The sequence below is a fragment of the Passer montanus genome, unplaced genomic scaffold (genome assembly GCF_014805655.1).
Source record: "Passer montanus isolate IOZ18808 unplaced genomic scaffold, ASM1480565v1 scaffold66, whole genome shotgun sequence".
NCBI lineage: Eukaryota > Metazoa > Chordata > Aves > Passeriformes > Passeridae > Passer > Passer montanus.
Window position 1 is genome coordinate 2816334 of NW_024371704.1, and position 18993 is coordinate 2835326.

General features: G+C 41.2%; 1 protein-coding gene across 23 annotated transcripts in view; it reads right to left on the reverse strand.

The window, feature by feature from the left end:
* Positions 1–18993, reverse strand: part of MAP2 (microtubule associated protein 2) — a 225864-nt gene that overhangs the window by 170392 nt on the left and 36479 nt on the right. For 22 of the 23 annotated variants that reach the window (XM_039728620.1, XM_039728618.1, XM_039728589.1 and 19 more), the window contains exon 2: positions 7814–7872. The gene's annotated coding sequence lies outside the window, so the exon portion shown is untranslated. Of the gene's footprint in view, positions 1–7813; positions 7873–18993 lie in introns of those variants that run through there. The other variant, XM_039728606.1, reaches the window with a different exon arrangement.

Sequence of the window (18993 nt, forward strand, 5' to 3'; positions counted from 1 at the left end):
AGGAGCCTGGTTTTGCTGGCTGTAACTGCATGAGGTTGCAAGTCTCTTGAAATCAATGGACATAAGCAATTTCAGAGATAAAAAAGCATGTGGCCCTGTTGCTTCAAGGCTTCTAGCACAAACAGAAAATGCACAATTGCATTCTGACATGAAGAGCTTAAGTACAGCAATCCTTAGCTTCAGCTCTTGCTTATCATGAATATGCATAATTGTCAATACACAACACTGGCAGAATCAGTCAGAATTGTATTTAAAAGTCCAGGCTTTCCAGCCCAGCTCCTATGGCCCACATATGAAACTTGCCTTTGAATTTGCCTGAAAAAAGCATCAGCTTTTCATCCAAAGCAGTAGTTCCCTACTTGATGGTTTGGAGTCCAGATGTTCTCCTTCTGAGCACATTGTGCAGTGTCTCAGAGGCACGCACCCCTGCTCTAATTAGAAACAAAATACAATTTCATACACATATCTGCCCATACTGCTGTTGTTTACACTATGAAACTATTTCTCAGTAGTTAGATCAGGATAAGCTGCTAATTAAGATGTACAGCAGGAAAAGCCACTTCGTGGAAGAAACAAAAAAGCACTGCATGAGGTTCAGGAGCTTGGAATCTGATTCCAGCTGGGTCACAGACTTGCCTACTTATTGCCAGCATTAATTAATAACATTAATATCCTAATGTTCCTCATTTCCTCAGATGCAAACTGAAAAAACTAACGGAGCCTCCTAACGGAGACACTTTGTACTTTAGGACTGGATCTCCAAGCATGCTCCTTCCTCGCTGCCCCAACTACAGAACAAAATACCTGCACAAAAGAGTAACATGGCATTTTTCTGGCTTCTAAACTTGGCCTCCTCATCACAAGGTGAGCAAAGACACAGAGCTGTACACTGCTGAGAACAGGGGCTTCCCTCTACACACATTCTTGGATGAGTTCAAACGCATTTGTGACTCCTGCACCTTTACTCCCACCCCACCTCCAAAGCAAGAATTTTTGTGCAGGCACTATTTCCTGACTGGTGTTTTTCCAAACCAGGTCAAAAAGCCTTTCTCAGATGTAAATATTCAACCACACAGAGCCTCAACACTCACCTGGCTCCTAACCCTGGCACACATATTTCGTTATTCTTTTCTATAGAAGGATTATTATTTATTACAACAGGTACCTCAAGGAAAAAAAAAATAATTACCAGAAGCTTATAAAGCTCTGGACTTCAAATGCAGCACCATTGTGAAGCACTGAATTTCCCCTATCTCTGAGATTCTCATTGAAATATTTAGAAAGACCAGTCTGAGTGAGACAGCTCTGTCAAAAGCATATGAATCATTTTAACTCTTTCTACAGCTCCACACCATAACTAAACCTCTCCTAGAAATGCACTTAAAAACTAAGGATTGAGGTTTTCACATTTTAGGCCACACCATTCCCATTGACTATTATTCAGATGATGGATCTTAGGAAGCTCAGCTCAAAGCAACCACAACAATGAAGTGTGAGAAAAGTGCATTTATATCAATGCCTGGCAATGTAAAGTACCACAGCATTTGGATTAGAAACCAAGGGGATGGAGAAACACAGTAAAGCATAATCCCATGAGCCAGCAGTGGGTAAATATGGACAACAGAGGTAGGGACACCTAAAGAAGTACTTTTCTCTTTTTTAATGAGAATCAAAACATTATTCCATCCCCTAGAAGTGTAGAGTTGACTTGATTTTATCAGGATTTGAGACACTAGTCTTAACAGCCTAGGAATTATAAACTCAACTAAGTTGTTTCAGCTACACAAAAATATCCAGATATGTAATAGAGGATGTATGATTTGTATAGTCTTAAAAGTGTTATAAGTTTCATTCATAGAACAAAACAACTGGATATTACATATATTTTTACATATATAAACACACACAATCAGTATTATAATAGCAAAAAGAAAAATCAGTTCCAAGCAAAACCAGTTGGGTTTCACATCAAAATTTTAAAGTCAGTAACTCCTGTATTGATACATTGCTCAGATGAAGTGAATTCTACAGTCCACCTTTCAAAGTCTGAAAATCAAGAATTTGGTAAATGGCTTCCCATTTATACCATATGCTTCCAAGGTGAGAAGCAACACAAAAGCAAAAACTATATTACCTTTAGATGATGAGGCATGTTTACGCCTGCAGCATTTAAGAACTGGAAGAAAAATAACTGATTCTTCCTATGACTGTAATCTCTTTTTCCTCAGGATGTCAACCCTTTTATCTTGCAGACCTGGCCACACCAGAAAATCTGACATTGCCTTTAGGCAGAGCTCCAGTGAGACATTTCATGCAGCCTATCAGATAGAATAGCTTTAACCCTGGTTCTATTATTACTGGTACCAGTAGGAAAAAAACCCAAAACTACTATGAGTGACTTTTCTGGAAGAAAGCTTTTTGACATATCAGTTGTTAAATGCTAATGTGTCCAGAAACCTGTGAAGACGTAAGAAATGGAGATAAAAATCTATGACCAGGATATGAGCTGGGGCTCTAAGCAACAGAAGAGCTTCTGCCTCTGAGTGTTACACACACTGAAACACTCTCTCTCCACCAATAATAAAAGACACTGAAGATGCAAAGGCATTACAGCCACTATTTTCAAAGGCTGTAAGTGAAGCAAATCTTGTAGATAAAGATACTATCTCCTACACCTGGGGGGGCAGGGAGAAAAAATACACACCAGAAAACCTTTCAGGAATAGAAACTTTTATCCAGGTCTTTACCATTCACCTGCAAACCTACCTATTCTTCCTGCTGTATAAAACAGTCTCATAGAAGATGTTTTCTATCTCCAAAGAGACTTATTTTGCTTAATTTAAACCTTTCAGGTTAGAATTAAAGGGCATAACATTTCTTCACTACTGTCTCAGAAGACATCACTGCTGCACATCACAAAAAAGGTCTGGCTCCTACTCACATTGAAGTCAAAACTCCTACTTTTCTGCTCTGTAGGAAGGGTCTAATGAAAACTGTTTACCCTATTGCCTTCCAGCCTCCTGGTATGATATGCAAGAGGAAGTAAGGAATATGGTTTTGCCCCACTGAATAAAATAAGGTTAAAAAGTACTGTAAGGGCCTACTAGCTGGTATAGCAATTTATTCCACATAAACTAATGGCATCTCAGAGTGACTGAAGACTAAGCATTAAGTAGAAGCAGATGCTTGCACTTCTACAATATGCTGTATCCTTTTAAAAGAAAAGTTGTGCACCACCTGTTCCAACCATTTTTTTTTTCTGAAGACACTGCTGGCAATGGAATTAGCCTTAAAAAACAAGCCACAAACATTTACTTGGTTAACTAACTAGCACTCAGGAGCTGCTGGCATCAATAAGAACAGCTTGCTCAGATACTCCCTCAATAAATAGCTTGCTAGCCTTTGGGTTTCACATCTGGTGTTTGGTAGAATGATAACACAAGCATTTGGTATTACTCAGAAAACTGCATCTTTATATGTCACACGTAATCAGAGAAGATGAAAAGTAAAGTGGTCCTTAAAAGGACACCTATTTCTGTATATTCCTAATCTCAGGCTCTGGATTATTTCAGCAAGTGAAGTTTGGACATGTAACCCAAATGCACCTGAAAGAGAACTAAACCACAACCCAGTTCTGCTGCTGTGCAATAACAACAGACTTGTGATGACTTGAGTAGAGCCACAAGTCTGTTGTGCCAATGAGAAATCTGGTCTGTTAGACTTCATACCACAAGCACACCTGCTTCAGAGTCATATGGGTGCCAACTGGTTTGTCTGCAGAAATTCTACAGCCACCACCTTCATTCATCCCACTTTTTTCCTCCCCTGGTCCCCATCGTACCACAAGCTTCTGAGGAAAAGACATCACACCAGCATCTTTCCTGCTTTTTCACCTACAAACACAGGGAGCATCACACAGCTCTGCCAGGCCACAAGCTGGGGCTGGTTGATGTCACACTTTGATGGCCTCCATCCTGAACTGCTGGATGCAGACTAGGTTATGTGTTTTTCTAACTGGACCACAGCCCTCCCACTGCCTAGGGCTAACAGGATTGCCCACTGAGAGTGCAAGACAGCGTGCTGCACATCCCAGCAAAGCGCTGCTGGGGGCAAACACCACAGGAGAACTGTGTGGAGAAACTCTCTCTCCCTCTGCCCCACACACCACTGCAGGGCTCCTTCTCACAAGAGGAGAACTTGGAACAACAAGACAAGGAGCACTTCCAATCAATTGGAATGCTGGCAGGTATTTTTGGGGCAAGATCAAGTTGCTTATGACTTCAATGTAAATAGTGAAAGCTTCGTCTAAATAGCTTCTGCCTCACATGATTCTCTCAAAGAGATTCTTTCCAAAGGATGTTGGATGTAATAGCAATGCCTTCAACAGGAAGATCTAGCTTTCTCTTTTTTTTTTTTTCTTTTAGTACAAAAGGAATACAAAACAGAAAACCTGTCACAGAGAAACAAGTAGGGCCCAAGGATAACACCCTGCTGTTTGACCATGTGGACTGTTCTCACTCCTCTGGGCCACACGTGGCATTGCTTTTCTCAGGAACCTCTGAGTTCCTGAGAGTTGCTGCGGGAGCAAATTCAACTGCTGAATGCCTTTATACTTTCTCTTCCTAGCAGGAGAGAATGGTAATGGTGTGTACAGATAAGCAGCTCAGCAAAACAAACTAATCTTACACTGGGAACTAGAGAACCAGTACACCCTAATAGGATGAGAGCAGCTCAGCAAAACAACTTGAGGTGCATAATCTTACACTGGGAACTAGAGAACCAGTACACCCTAATAGGATGAAACTTAGATTTCTCCAAGAGATCAGGTGCCTTATTACAATTTTTTATTTGCTGGGCTACAGCAGATCACTTGTATACAAGAGGAACAGCCCAGAACAGCAGCAGTTTAAAGACAGAAGTATTAGACTCCACAGTGTAAGTGGTGATGCCAGTTCTTGTATATTTTAAGAACAACACAAATGTTCAGCTAGCTCTGTTTACAGGGCTTCTAAGAACACCAGCTCACTCATTGTTCATTCTACATATTCCTTATTCTTCTCCTAGAGTCAGTGGAAAGAGAGAGGGGTTCTTCAGCAAATGGCTCAATCCCACATGACCTTCCCAGCTTCCCGAGATGCTCACCCACAGTCTCTGCTCTCTGCAGGAGGTGAGCAGGGTAAGCACACTGCTTGCAAGCAGTAATGACATAAGAGGGCCTAATGTTAGGCTAGGCAATGCAGGTCTTCAGACTTTCAATAAAATTCTCTTCTGTTTTTTGTTCATACCACAGACAAATTCACCCTTAATAAGTACAGGCTGTTCTTGTGAAATATTCTGATTTTTCTAGCCTTTTTATTTTTCCCCCAGGTTCTCAGTAAAAAACAACAGTTCTGCTTACATTTAATATTTTCTTTTGAAGATTGGGGTTTTATTGCCCTTCAAGTGTGAAAAATTAAGTAATATTTATGTTCAACACATGCCTGAGTTTGCAGAGACAAGCCTGAGACAAACAGCCTTGTTTTCATCCCTTTGTTCAAGATACACTGCTGTCTGATGAGCAAAGAAGGTGCTTTGGGGCAGTTCAGAAAGTGATGCAACAGACTGAGACCAATAAACAGGTGAAGAGCTTCTCCGTGCCATTATAAAGGTTGTATACACACCTAAGAGAGGGTTATAAGACTAGCAAGACAAAAAAAGACAACTGAGCATGATCTGCATGTGCCCTAGTTTCACATGGAGAACAAAGAAAGAGAAGAACAAAACCTAATAAAATTGAAAAAGTTTGATGTGTTTAAATAGTCTTGGTGCAGGACTGCTCCTCTAGTCTGTACTGTGTGTTCAGCTTAATAAAATGAGATTTAGACAACTGATTTTTTAATTACAAGAAGGTCTTTTGCTCTCCATTTATGCAAGAACACAGCTTCTATTGACAAACTGTGAGCAGCTCAAATGCAGCTGAAAATACCAATATTCTAGGCACTGGAAGAACTGGGTTACTGCTCAATTCTATGAGCAGACAGGAGTTTGCCTACTCCTTTCAGCTGAAGTTCACCAGCCTGCTCTGTCTCTCCTGGTTACACACATCAACTGTGATAAATCTTTGGTAAGACAGCACATTCAAACCCTGCCACAAAGACTACTGAAGCACAGACCAGCACAGTGAAATGCAGAATGGATTATCCTCGACTTCCCTGTTGCTCTTTGCACGCAAAGAGCACCTACCAGCTTTGTCCACACTTCTAGCTCAGATCCTCAATAGCTCCTTCCATTTAAATTTTTGGATTTGACCTTATTACAGCTTTGAAAGACCTATCTCTTCCTGACCATTTAACTTTCTGCCCAGTGATCAAGTTCAATAGCATGCAGAGGCTGACAAGGAGCAGTTAAAAGAAACCTCATGTCCTCACTGAAACAAAAGCTAAGACCACTTCTCACTGGACAAGGATTAATACCATGAGCAGGACCCCTGGTAGTTTCTACTCAAGAGCAATGACAACAGGAGCCTTGCTGATAAATTCTCACATTTCCCCTGGTTCTCCCACTGCAAGAGAGGAGGCTTACATGACTGTGGCAATTTTTTAACACATCTTGAGAAATACAAGTGGTACATCTGCACTGCAGCCCATCACAGCTATAATGCAGTATATTCAGAGCTGGTGACAAGAAGCACACTCTGAAATATCCAGCAGAGAGATGGCTGCTCTGCACTGAAATACTGCTGCTCACTTTCGGGCTGTGGACACATCCTCCAGAAGGACTCACACCTTCACACAAAGGAAAAAACTATGACCTCCAAGAGAGAAATGTGAGGCTGCAGTAAGAGCAGCAATACTGTCACCAGAAACCACCCCCAGCACAAAGATACAGGCAACACACGTCCCAGTTTTCACTCCCTTCTCCACACCCTATAAAGAAGACAGAAAAGATCCAACTACAGAAAAGGTAAAAACCAAACCCAAGAACAAAATCCAACTTCATCATGACTGTGAAGTGTCACCAAATAAACCTGGTGCTTGAAAACTTAACTTCTCCTGAAAGAGGAATGACCAAGTAATTCTTCTTCCAATAACCAATGGATAAAGTGAAAATGGTATTTACCAGCTCCCTCTGTGCTGTTTTTCACTTGAGTCATTCAAATAGCTAAAAGCTGTCTGCACCCATTACACAAACTCCCCTCTAAACAGATAATACTGGGGTGCAAGTGGGAAATCCTGGGATCAGCATCTCTTTGCATCTGGGCTGTGTTGCAAATGTGCATATCCTATAAGCAATCTCAATAAAACATTTCAACAAAACAGAGCAACGAATTCTCAGACAAGGTAAGCATGCGGTGACTAACACACAAGTGATCAGCACATGTTGCAGGAAAGTTTTTTTGCTAACTGTGAACTCTAAATTTGAAGTGTGAAAAGAAAAAAATGCCACGTCACAGATTCAACTTGCAGTGCTTGTGCTGAGCAGCAGCAGCTCAACTCACAATGACAAGAGGACATTTCCTACAGAAAAGATGACTACACAAAAAAGTTGGCAAAAACCCCAAATGTGTTTTTATTTTCATTTGTTTCCACATCTGTGCCACAAACACCTTCACCACGCAGAGCACAGAAAATGCACTTATTTTCTTTGTTTAAAACACCATTACAAGACATAACTCATGTACATGCAGGCATAGGAGGAGTCCTGTCAAACTATTTTGGTTTGTTTGAACAAGCCCCAGAGATTCATTAGGCAATCCATCCCAGTAAAGTCAAGATGCAGCATTTCCAGAGCCCTGGAATGACTGATATGAGACCAACAAAAACAGAAGACCCACCTTGCGGTGTCACTGTCACCTTGTCAGTCACAGGATATTTTATTTCAGGTTTCCACAATCTGAAACAAAACAAAAGCTCTCAGTTAGCTGCAGCTGTTAAAGGGAAAAGCTTTATTTTTATTATATGAATTAAAGACTCATGAATTGCAACATGTTAATAAGAAAATACCTTCCTTCTCTGCTTTTAGTAACATGCACCAAGTTACACCAAATGCTCTTTTCCAGTGGCTAGAACATCTCTTGCCATTATAGCTTACACCCCTTGATTTGCATCAGACCATGTCTTACCAAAGAGCCCAGGCCTCCAGAGTGCCTGATTTTGTATAAAGTGAATATCCATGGAAAAGCTGATTCCTCTGAAGCACAGGCTACACTATGGTGTCTGTCAGGATCAGAGCTTCATAGAAACAACTAAATCCCTTCCTTCTTTACAGAAAGAAGATGATCTGAAGGCAGAAGACCTTTCAGGTATCATTAGGGATGACTTCAAAAATTAGAAAAGATGCTATCAGCAACAGCCCTAAGTACAAGGAGTCAGCAAGCAAACAACACAGATAATACACCCTAATTTGCCAAAAGCTTCCTTGGTGACAGGCATCCCACAGTTACACTGCACAGTAACAAATGATGTGCTTACAAGCTGCAGACCAGACTGATGGGACCTATTAATTCAGTATCAGGTAACGTGGTATCATGTACCACAGAAAATCTGCAGCAGGGAAGTGCTGTTGAGCAGTCACAGAGAATTCTCTGGTGCTACAGCTGCTTTTCTGCAGAAGCCTGGGCATCTCCTTAACTGCCTTGTGCTTGAGTTACTAAACATATTTTACAATGGGTATAATATCATCACAATGGCATAAACAAGGACTAATTACTGGTTTGCAAATCCTGGGAATGACTAGGCAAGGGAGAAGCACCTATAAACTGCAAACTTGTTGGCATTTACAAATTGCATTGAGTTGCCCAAGAAGGAAGAAGTACAGGCTTCCCTACCCAGCTTCATGTCAACAACCAACAAATGGATCATTTCCCAGCCTATCATCTTCAATCAACATGAACTTTACCTACAAAATTAACTTCTGCCAACATGTGAGTAACAAAACTCACAGCTGGACAAAGCTAATTAAGATACTCATTACTTCACAGGGAAAAGACGGGGAGAAGATAAATGTCAGCAGGAACAAAAGCATCTTGTACTTTTAGGGAACTTTGTTACATCCCCCTGTACCCATAAGCACAGGGGTTGTCACTGAAAGCAGTGGGAGTCTCATCTCTTACTTTACCAAAGCTAAACAAGAAAAAAATCTACTTTCACAGAAAGGTAGAGGACAGATTCAATATCTTGCCAAAGTTAACAGGAAGCAGCAGCTGAATCATGAACAGAAAGCAAGGACCTCATCCCTCCCTCCTTCTTTTAAGCATGGGGCAACTTTCAAAAAAAAGAAGTAAGTCTCTAGTAGAGAACACTGCTGTCATAACTGAGGATGAAGGTGGAGGTGTAACCAGGAGAAGAGAAGAAGGGAAGTCAGGCTCAACTCTTTCTTCTTTCCTCTCAACACCAGCAAATGAAAAGTTAGTTCTTACAATATACTGGCCAGGCATGGATCTTCTTATCTTTGGTTAATTCCATATGTCTGAGAAGAAAATCAGCTGTAAGCCGGTTAGATTCACTAAATGACATTTGTCTAAGGTGCCACCCCCAGGTGCAGAGCCATGCACCAAAGACTGAGCATTCTTTAGGAAGCTGCTGCTCATCCAGACACTGTTAGTAAGGGTCAGCAAAACACAACCATGTAACAAGCCATACATAATATTCCACTCTTGAGCAAAACCCCATTCAGCACCCTCTGACCTCCAGTTCACATCCAAACCAAGAGACGAGGAGGAATGGTACCAGCAGGACCTCTTTTCTCAAGCTTCTGATGAGCAAATGACAGACAAGCACACAACCCTAGCACCTCCAGCAAGCAGAATTTCCAGTTTTTTTACAGCTTGGTCCACAATTATTTACTCCTTAGAGACTCCAGACTCATCCTACTATCTGTGGTCACAATAAAAGGGAAACAGATTTGTTGCTAAAATGGCCATGAAACACCAATCAGACATCAATTTAAACTCCTGCTACGGTTACACTCAGTTAACTCCACTTTAAAAACATCAAGATTTTCCAAATCACAGCCCTGACTCATGCAGCCTGTGGTGAACAGGGGACATATTCTGGAAAAGACTACTAATAAAATACCATGCCAACTGCTTGACTCAGAGAAAACAAGATTAGCACCGCAACATGTTGGCATTTTGACTTCTGAATACTTGCTGGATGATAAAATCAGGAGCTGTCTTTAAAGTCTACACTGAAAAAAACTATCTACCCCTTTCCTGTAACTACAGTGGCCTTTGCTAATGCTGTCAGCTTTTATGTGAAGTTGGTACTCATGCAGGGAGTCACACTGACAGCTCTGGTTACCAAAGTCTTTCACTCACTGCTTTCCAGCAAGATCCCACAGGAAATTAAAGATGTGCAGCGTTTTCCACCTTTCAGTATACACCTGCCCCAAGAGATGGGCACACACACACTATAATGATAGCTCAGCTTATCCAAAAAATTCATTGGCATAACTGGACACATCTTTTAACACCCTGGGGACAGTTTACTTCAGAAGATGGAACTGATTTAGCTAAAAGGGAGAAACTGTTTGGAAATCTGAAAGTGGAAGATGGATTGAGTAATGGTGATGACAAAATGACATCAACTATTCAAATATAAGGAAGGAATGAGTAGAGCAGATTAAGGGCAGTGAATCTCAAAGAAAAAAGATCTGAGTAATGGTGATGACAAAATGACAACATCAGCTATTCAAACATAAGGAAGGAATGAGTAGAGCAGATTAAGGGCAGTGAATCTCAAGATTTTAAACAACTCCACACAGGTCAGTAAGGCTTCATAGGATGCCAAAAAAGTGCAGAAAAGTGCTAGAGGTGGAATAAAAATACAGAGAAAACCTACTTTATGGTAAAACAAAGGTGGGACATCAACTGACTACAGTTCTGACCAGAGAAATATGTTTAAAGAAGGGATTCATGTAGGAAAGTCAACTTAAGCTGATAAAATCTTACTAAAAAATTTTATCATTAAAAAACCCCAACCAATAGATTGAAACTAACCACACACCAATAGATGAAACCACTGACATTGTGAACTTACAGGAAATGAGGGAAGACCTAAAGCACTGCCTAAAAGCACAGAACCACCGTAAAAAGGAAAGAGGATGATAACCACACAGGGAATTGGAGACCTGTCAGCCTAACTCAGGCTCCCAAACCAAACTGTGAATTAGTTATAAATATCTGAAAGACAGATGGCCTACATCAGCAAATCTACTCCTGTAAAGAACCAACCAAACAAACTGGTCTGACCTGGCTTTCTGTTACAATATAGCAGATTTACTGGAAAAGGGCAGCACATATATCCTAAATTCTTTTGGGGGGGCAGGTGGTTGAATGTGTGCTCATGGGGTTAGGGCTAGTGAGCCTGAGGCTCACTTCCTTGCAATTATTTGTGTGAGCAGTCAGAAAAAAAAAAAAAAAAAGAAAGAAAAAAAAAAAACTGAGCTGAGAGAGTTTATGAGCATTTCATCACATTCAAAATCATCCAAAATCAATGCCATGGAGCTCACTCATCTAAAATGCTGCAGCAGAGGCAGCAAAAAAGAAATGTTTCCACATACAGTTTCACCCACCCTCTTATTTGAGACCCAAAAGGCTGATCCCAGCTACACAACACTGCTCAGCCAGTGCAAGCCCACATTCCTCTCTGCTGTGCTGGCTCTTAGGTGGAGGCAAGTCACACCCCACACTAATAGCAAGGTGAACAATTGAATATTCAGCTTCCACTGAAGAGGTGGCTCCTAACAGGTTCTCCAGAGCTCTTCTGTCAGAGCCATCAACCTCATACTGTTAAGTGTTGTCTGACACACAGACATGCCTTAGCCCAGGAGATAATCCTATAAAGTAAAAAGCTAGCAGTTGTTCAACATGTCTGAAAGACTTGCAAAGGCGATTTAGGCTAATCCAACTAAATTAGGAACCCTCTGAAGCTGTCAGTTGCCTTCACTGGACAGTCAAAAAGAACCAGGTAAACAGGACGGAGATATCCTGTGATGGGAACCTGCTGCCACCACCAAGATCTGCATTGTATCTCTTGCAATTTCTTTCAGCCTTGTGCATTTACCGTTCTTTGATCTGCTCACTGAGGATAATGGACAGCCCAAGATTTTGGTTGTTCACCTGCCTGCAGGCAATGAAGCTGAGCTGCAGGAGCTGTCTGTGGCTGCCCTCTGAATGCCTTGGCCCTGAAGGTACACTCAGCTTAATGACATTTTGGACTGGGGTTCACATCTGAAGCCTACTGCAGTCTGTGTGAAGAAAGAACAGAATACTCCAGAAAGACAAATTTCAGTGCTCACTTTAACTGACTTAAGACCATTCCTCATCTGCTATGGTAATTTTTGATCACCTCTCTTACCACTTCTAGTGAAATGGAAAGTTTAATGAGTTCTAAAACCACCAGAACATATGAGATTGTTTACACATGAGAAACGATCTGTGGCTCAGAACTGAAGTGGCAGTAACATAACAGATCTGTAGGGCACCTTCCCTGCTGTGCAAAAAGGGAGTAGATACACATTGAACACTTTTAATGGAAGCCAAGAGCCTAGTTTTCCAGGAGCATATACCCTTTCAACTTTAATCTGCCAGTTTCAGAGAGAGGAATTCACACAAAAAGTACACCGAGCACTGTCAGTATTTCTGCAGTGAAAGAGCCTCAGAGCTTCTGTTTGGTTTTCTAGATGATCCTGTTATCCATTTTTCTAATGTTTGAACACTTTTTCAAGGGTGCAACTCAAAACACAGCAAGGGTACCAACAGTGCAAGACAACATGTAACAAACAAAAAACCCTGACTTTGAAGGGAGATCAGTGTTGTTACCATTGCTCCTATTCAAATAATTCCTTTACCCTCACAACAAGGTACTTCTGTTACTATGAGCCTGCAATTTTTTAATTGCTCCCCATTCCCATTCACAGAGCAGTTCTCATTCCAGGAGTTTATTTAGTTTATCCAACTGCAAGCAACATTAAACCATATTATTTTATTATCTGCTCTTAAATTTTTTCGATTTATTGGCATCAACATTGTAAGAGTTAGCATGGTCAGAAGCTTTCTGTGAGGAAAATAATTACCTGATTATTTTTTTCTTCTTCCATCAGACTTCATACTCAAAGGCCTGACTCCTAGCTAGGACAGGTCAGCATAGCTCTATCAAAATTTCAGGAAATGCCACCAGTTCACAGGAATTACGGATCCATCCTGGCCACTTGTGTCAGGAAACCACAACGTGAGTTATTCTTTTCTCCATAGTGATGAAAACATGCCTGAGAAGTATCTTTGCTTTCTTTTGCTGAGAATCTACATGTTCCTAAAAAAATCCTCAAGCATTTCTTCTGTTACTATCACATGTGGTCCTGAGCCCACAAAGTCAATTGGAGCTTCACCACTGACCACCACTTTCCAACCACATCACCACACTCAGCCCTGCCAATCACAACTTTCCAAGAGGAAGCACTAAATGAAACAGTCTCCCTTCTCCTTTACAGGCTCCTACTATTTTCATGTCCAAACACCTCCTAGCCTATAATCTTCAGCTATACTTTCCAAGGGGAAGCACTAAATGAAAGTCTCCCTTCTCCTTTACAGGCTCCTACTGTTTTCATGTCCAAACACCTCCTAGCCTATAATCTTCACCTTCCCAATTCCAGTACCATACAGCAAAGGATTAGTTATCCCAGCACAGAAGGGTTACTGAGGCACAGAGAAATTAAGTTATTGGTTGCAAGTTCCCTATAAAATCCTTGGGAGCATTTACAGACCTCAAGTCAGATGACATCCATCACATCCATCTTAGCTGATACCGAGTTCTTATCAAACAGGCTCATGGCAGCTACACAACTTTGAAAAGTCTAGGAGTACCACCAGTTAAGGATTAATAATTAAAAAAACCCTCTTTCAATACCACCACAGGCAGCTTCCTTTCAACCAACAGCAAATTGAAGAATAAAATGCAAAGCTTCAACAATAAAGAGAAGAGTGACACTTCCAAAAACTAAGTTCAATTTGAGGCATTCATATCAGAAATCAGTGAGAGTTCTTCTGAATTTTCTACGTGTCATACACAGTCACATGAAGGATTACTTTGGGGAATCTTATTTTAATTAGATACTGAATCAATCAATTCAATCTGTGGGAATCTAGGCTTTTAATACTCAAATAGGGTGATATATGAATCTTGAATAAAGTAAAAGGACCCTGCCACCCCAGAAAAGTTAAAGAATTAACTTTTCTGAGCAGTTTAAACTCCAGTTTCCTGATGCACAGTTTAGACAACTGTTTCATTCCCAGCTTCTGGCCAGGTTCTGGTAGCCAACCCTCTTCTCCATGCCCAAATTACTCACACAGAGCCAGAGCACAGGGCTGATGACTCCACAGTGACCCCAAGCAGCTTCCACTGGTTACCTACATGTAAAGTTACTCAGACCTCAAATTATATTTTCCACCTCTACAGTGGAAGTGCCCACCCCTTCACTGCAGGGCTCAGAAATATGAACTCCTAAACATAAGATAAGAATGACTGATACAGAGAAGTCAATATTTTCAGGGCAGTCTTACAAAGTTTGCAGAAAACAGAAAGAATTAAGATGTGTTCTGAAAATACAGGAGCAAGGCAAATGCACTGAGTGGCTGTTCCCAAATGGAGGAACATGTGCTTAATGAGGCAGGAGTGCTGCAGAAACAAGTAATAATGTGATCCCATAATTAAAGACTGCTTTGTAATATGTATGCAGAAGGCTGCCACAAAGACTGCACAAACACCCCTTCTTCCAGTGTTTCCTGAAATGAGCCATTTGAATCAGCAATGTTAAAAGGTTCCTTTAACAGCCTTTTTTGGTCTGTGATACATCATCTGATGTGACTGAGGTCGAGTGCATTGAGAATCTGTGTAACATTTTGTGCTGCAACATGACAAAAGAGGCACTGTCTGAGCTGCGAGGGCTGACCAGCACTCAATCTATTTCTACAGCCATACTAGAAACACATGTGGAAGTGTACAGAACCTATAATTCATTTTAAAACTTTTTAAGTGAATAGGGTGTTTAAATTATAATAAAATATATAAATTCAAAGCCCTTGGTGGCCTCCTAGACCATACATGAAAGAGAGTGGCATGACAGAAACAGCACATTAATGACACTACCCACTCAAAAGGTTAACAGGGGAAGGCAAGGACACATAGTAGGGCTTTCTGTGTGCCTTACCAAAGAGACCTCCATTACAAGTAACAATGGCAAACTCCTTCAAATCTGACTTAGAAACCCCATTTTTACAGATTTATCAAGTTTTAATTAGTAGGCACAAGCATCACTCTAGTTCTAAATCATCCTTTCTTCAAAAGTGACATCTCTATTGTATTTGTATTTTGGTGAAGGAAGAACGCACTTTTTCTTTCATTAAAAGGGCTGACAGTAACACAATTAATGAGTAGCTTTGAATGTTATCTTCTTTTTGAAACCCTCTATTCAGGATTGGAACACTGTAATTATAGGTGCTGAGGAAAGAGCTTGTCTAGGTACATTTCAAAATGTTACATATATAATTCATCTTAAGCTTTTTTTCAAAATAGAGATTTTCAAACATTCAAGGAGCTTTCAAAACGGGGAGTTTGATTTAATAGGGACTGGTCACTCAAAGCAGATACTCAGAAAACTGCTCCAACAGCCCTAAAACGGCCACTGTGACAACTATTCTATGAGCAAAAAAAATGGAAACTGGATTCTTGAAAGCAGCCCCTCCACCACTTAAACAGCCCTGCTAACCTCAGTGGGGCTTATCACATAACCAAATATAAAATCAAGACATACCAAGCACGGGGCTGAAGGAATCCCATGCAACATTTCCACTAACACTTTTCGGTTCTAGAATAATCTCTCTGACAGCCTATTTTTTTGTTTGTTTGTTTAAAAAGATACAAGGAAAGCACTTGTGAGCAAGCAAGCACAGCTGCAGCATTAAATAAATTAGAATGCATTTGTCAAAATTCTAGACAATGTGTTGCTTTAAGATGGGGAAGGTGCAATGTTAACCAAAACCACACAGGCAAAGACCACTTGAAGTCATCATATTCAGGAGTCACATGAAGGAGAGCAGACTGTTTATAAGCTGCACAAGTTCATGTCCTCAGTATTTGGGTGTGCATGGATAGATGTGTTTGCATGTATTTGTCTATATATATATGCACACACACATACCGGGTAACTTCATAAACTATTTTTTCTTAAGAAGATAAAAATGGAAAGTGGGTAGAAAATCAAAGTTAACCAGGACACAAACATCTAAAGAGCAAACATATTAAAAATTAAACATCCTATTCAATTATAGTAGGTTCTAAAATTGTTTTCTGAACACTGGTTTCCACAAGCACAAGACTGCCACTGAATGAGAATTACCCCTTCCACTCTGAGATGAAATCAAGTGCAGACTTGAGCCTTCTGCTGTGCCAATTGATATAGGAAAGGCAAGGAACCACAGATTTCTCTCTTTTTTTTTTTAAATCCTGTAGCATAGTAACTGACACCAAGTCCCTCTGCAGTGGCTGAAGCACACACTATCTCAGCAAAAAGCCTTGTGCTGGCTGCCAACGACTAAATCAAGCTAATCAGCAGTGTGCCGATGCATGCTGATGTTGACACTTCAAGGATCACAAAATATTCAGTTCTACTCTATTAATCCTTTAATGCTGGTTCCCATCAATCAAAAAGCCCACTCTAATTACAGGTTTCAAAAAGCACCAGTAAGATCATTAAGAGAGCAATGCAGAGGACAGCACAACAAGAAAAGGACTTCAGATGCCAAATCCTTTCTATGCAAAGTCTAGTGTCTGCAATTTCCTCAAAGCATCAATGTCAAACCACAGGCAGAACTTGCCTGAGAAGTGCTTGAGAAGTACCTGCATGTGCTTCACAGAGGTGTGGTGAGCCAACAAGCTGCAAGAGCACACTGCAAGCATAAATCACTTCCTAGGTGCTGTACCAGTCCCTAGAGTAGGCACATACACCTCACACTACAAGGGCTGAGAATTCTCCTGCTGACTATCTGGACACTTGCACCAAGGGCACAGTTCTGCTGCTCAGTCTGTCTCCAGCAGCTCACTCTGCTGAACAGAGCCCAGAAATCATGGGAGCTGCAGAAAACATGACTTCTTGACTCTGCAATCTCACTGCTCCCTTCTACATCTGAAGTTAATTTTTCTCTATTATACACAGTGAGCTAGCAGTTCTTCAGAGAAGAATTATTTCTTCTTACTGCTAATCACATCATCCAATTTTCAGTTTCTATCTGAAAGAACTATACTGGCTTTATGTTTTACACTTTCCCTCCCTTTCACCATTCTCCATTTTCAGTACTGCCTTTTGCAATCTCTCAGCAGACAAATCAATTCCTACTATCATCCTTTCACCAGTCTTCTTCAGTAACGTTAGTGAGACATGCAGTGGCTTTTGGGAGCTGGGTACTTTTGGTAAAGACTAATTGAGAGAGACACTCTCTAGGACATGCAGTCAAGAACCTAAAGAGTGACAAATTGTTTAAAAATTAAATAGAGCAAATACAGGCTCTTCTGTCCAGGTGTTAGGATTTTTCCCACTCGCTCCCTTCATGTATTAAGTGTGAGATCCTACCCAGACAGGCAGACCCCAGGAATACTGTCAAATTAATGGCCCCTGCATAAAAAAGTGGAATGCATCAGGAAGCACATGTGCTGTCAGCTAATCTTGATATGGGTGTGTATTCCACCTTAAGTCAGTGCTTAAAATCAGCTGTCTTTGGCTAGGATAGTCAGTGCTCAAGTACCTGTCATCATCCACCTGGACAAAAATGACACTATTCCAAGACTTCTCCCCAAATATTCCCGTCTCAGCACATTTTCCTGTGATTTCCCACTATCTTCTTGCAATCTTTAAGTACCTTTCCTCTACACCACTTAAATATTAGCAGTGCACTGGTACACGGCCAGCTACTTTTGTCCTTATCAGCACTTTTTTCCTAGTGCTTCCAGAAATCCTGAGGCTGATGTAGGCCAAGTGCTGTAACAGCTGAGGGGAAATATCATCACCATCCAACAGATAAGGCACAAGAACTCCATGATTTCTCTTCTCTGCCCCAACGTCTCAGCTTTCCACTTTACAAAACTCTAGGTATCAGCAGTCATAGCTTAATACAAAAATGGCTTTCCCCGTCAGCTGACTGCCATCCTGGTCCACAGGCAGATGTGGATGGTCCTGCCATCCATGGTCCTCAAGCAGATGTGGGATGTGCACACCAGAGAGCCAAAATGTCTGTGCTGAAGCCCCTCAGAGAGGACTCTTCTGTACTTGGCCATGGAAAAAAGAACATTCAACAGAGCAAATGACCATGCAGCAATTGGCAAAATTCATTCAAGTCAAATACACTCAGAGTTACAAATAAGGGTATTGAGTTGATGATGTCTTTAGGGCTAGGACCTCCTTTGCAATGCCCCTAGCTCAAAGGCAAATATGCCAGCAGTAACGGTAACTGAACCAAAGAACTGGATAATCCTGCCCTAAGGAGAGAGCATCTGGTAAAGGCTGAAGCAAGACCAGAATATCCCCAGCAAGAGAAAGCTTCAGCACCCACTGTTACCTGCAGGTCTCTTGAGCACTGAGGATAAATCCTGTTAAGCACAGGTGAGATACTCCGCCAAGGCACAGAAGAGATGCCACCACAACAGCATGGCAGGTCTAGGATTGCTGCAGCAGAGCTGAGTGGAGCTGCAGGCAAGCACAACACTCAGTGAGGTGTTCAGCACACCCAAGCTGGTTGTGTGGCCACAGCCTGTGTGCTTGCTGTCACTCCCATTTGCTCAGAAAGTACCTGCCTCAAGGCAAGGCACAGAACCAAAGCACAACTTCCCACTTGAGACCATAAATAAAATACCAACCAAGGTAAGTGAGACAAGCAAAGACAACACACCTCATCATCCCCATCAGGGAACACTCTCACTTGTCCTGTTCTTGAAGAATAAGAGATGGGTAAATAAAAAACCCCAG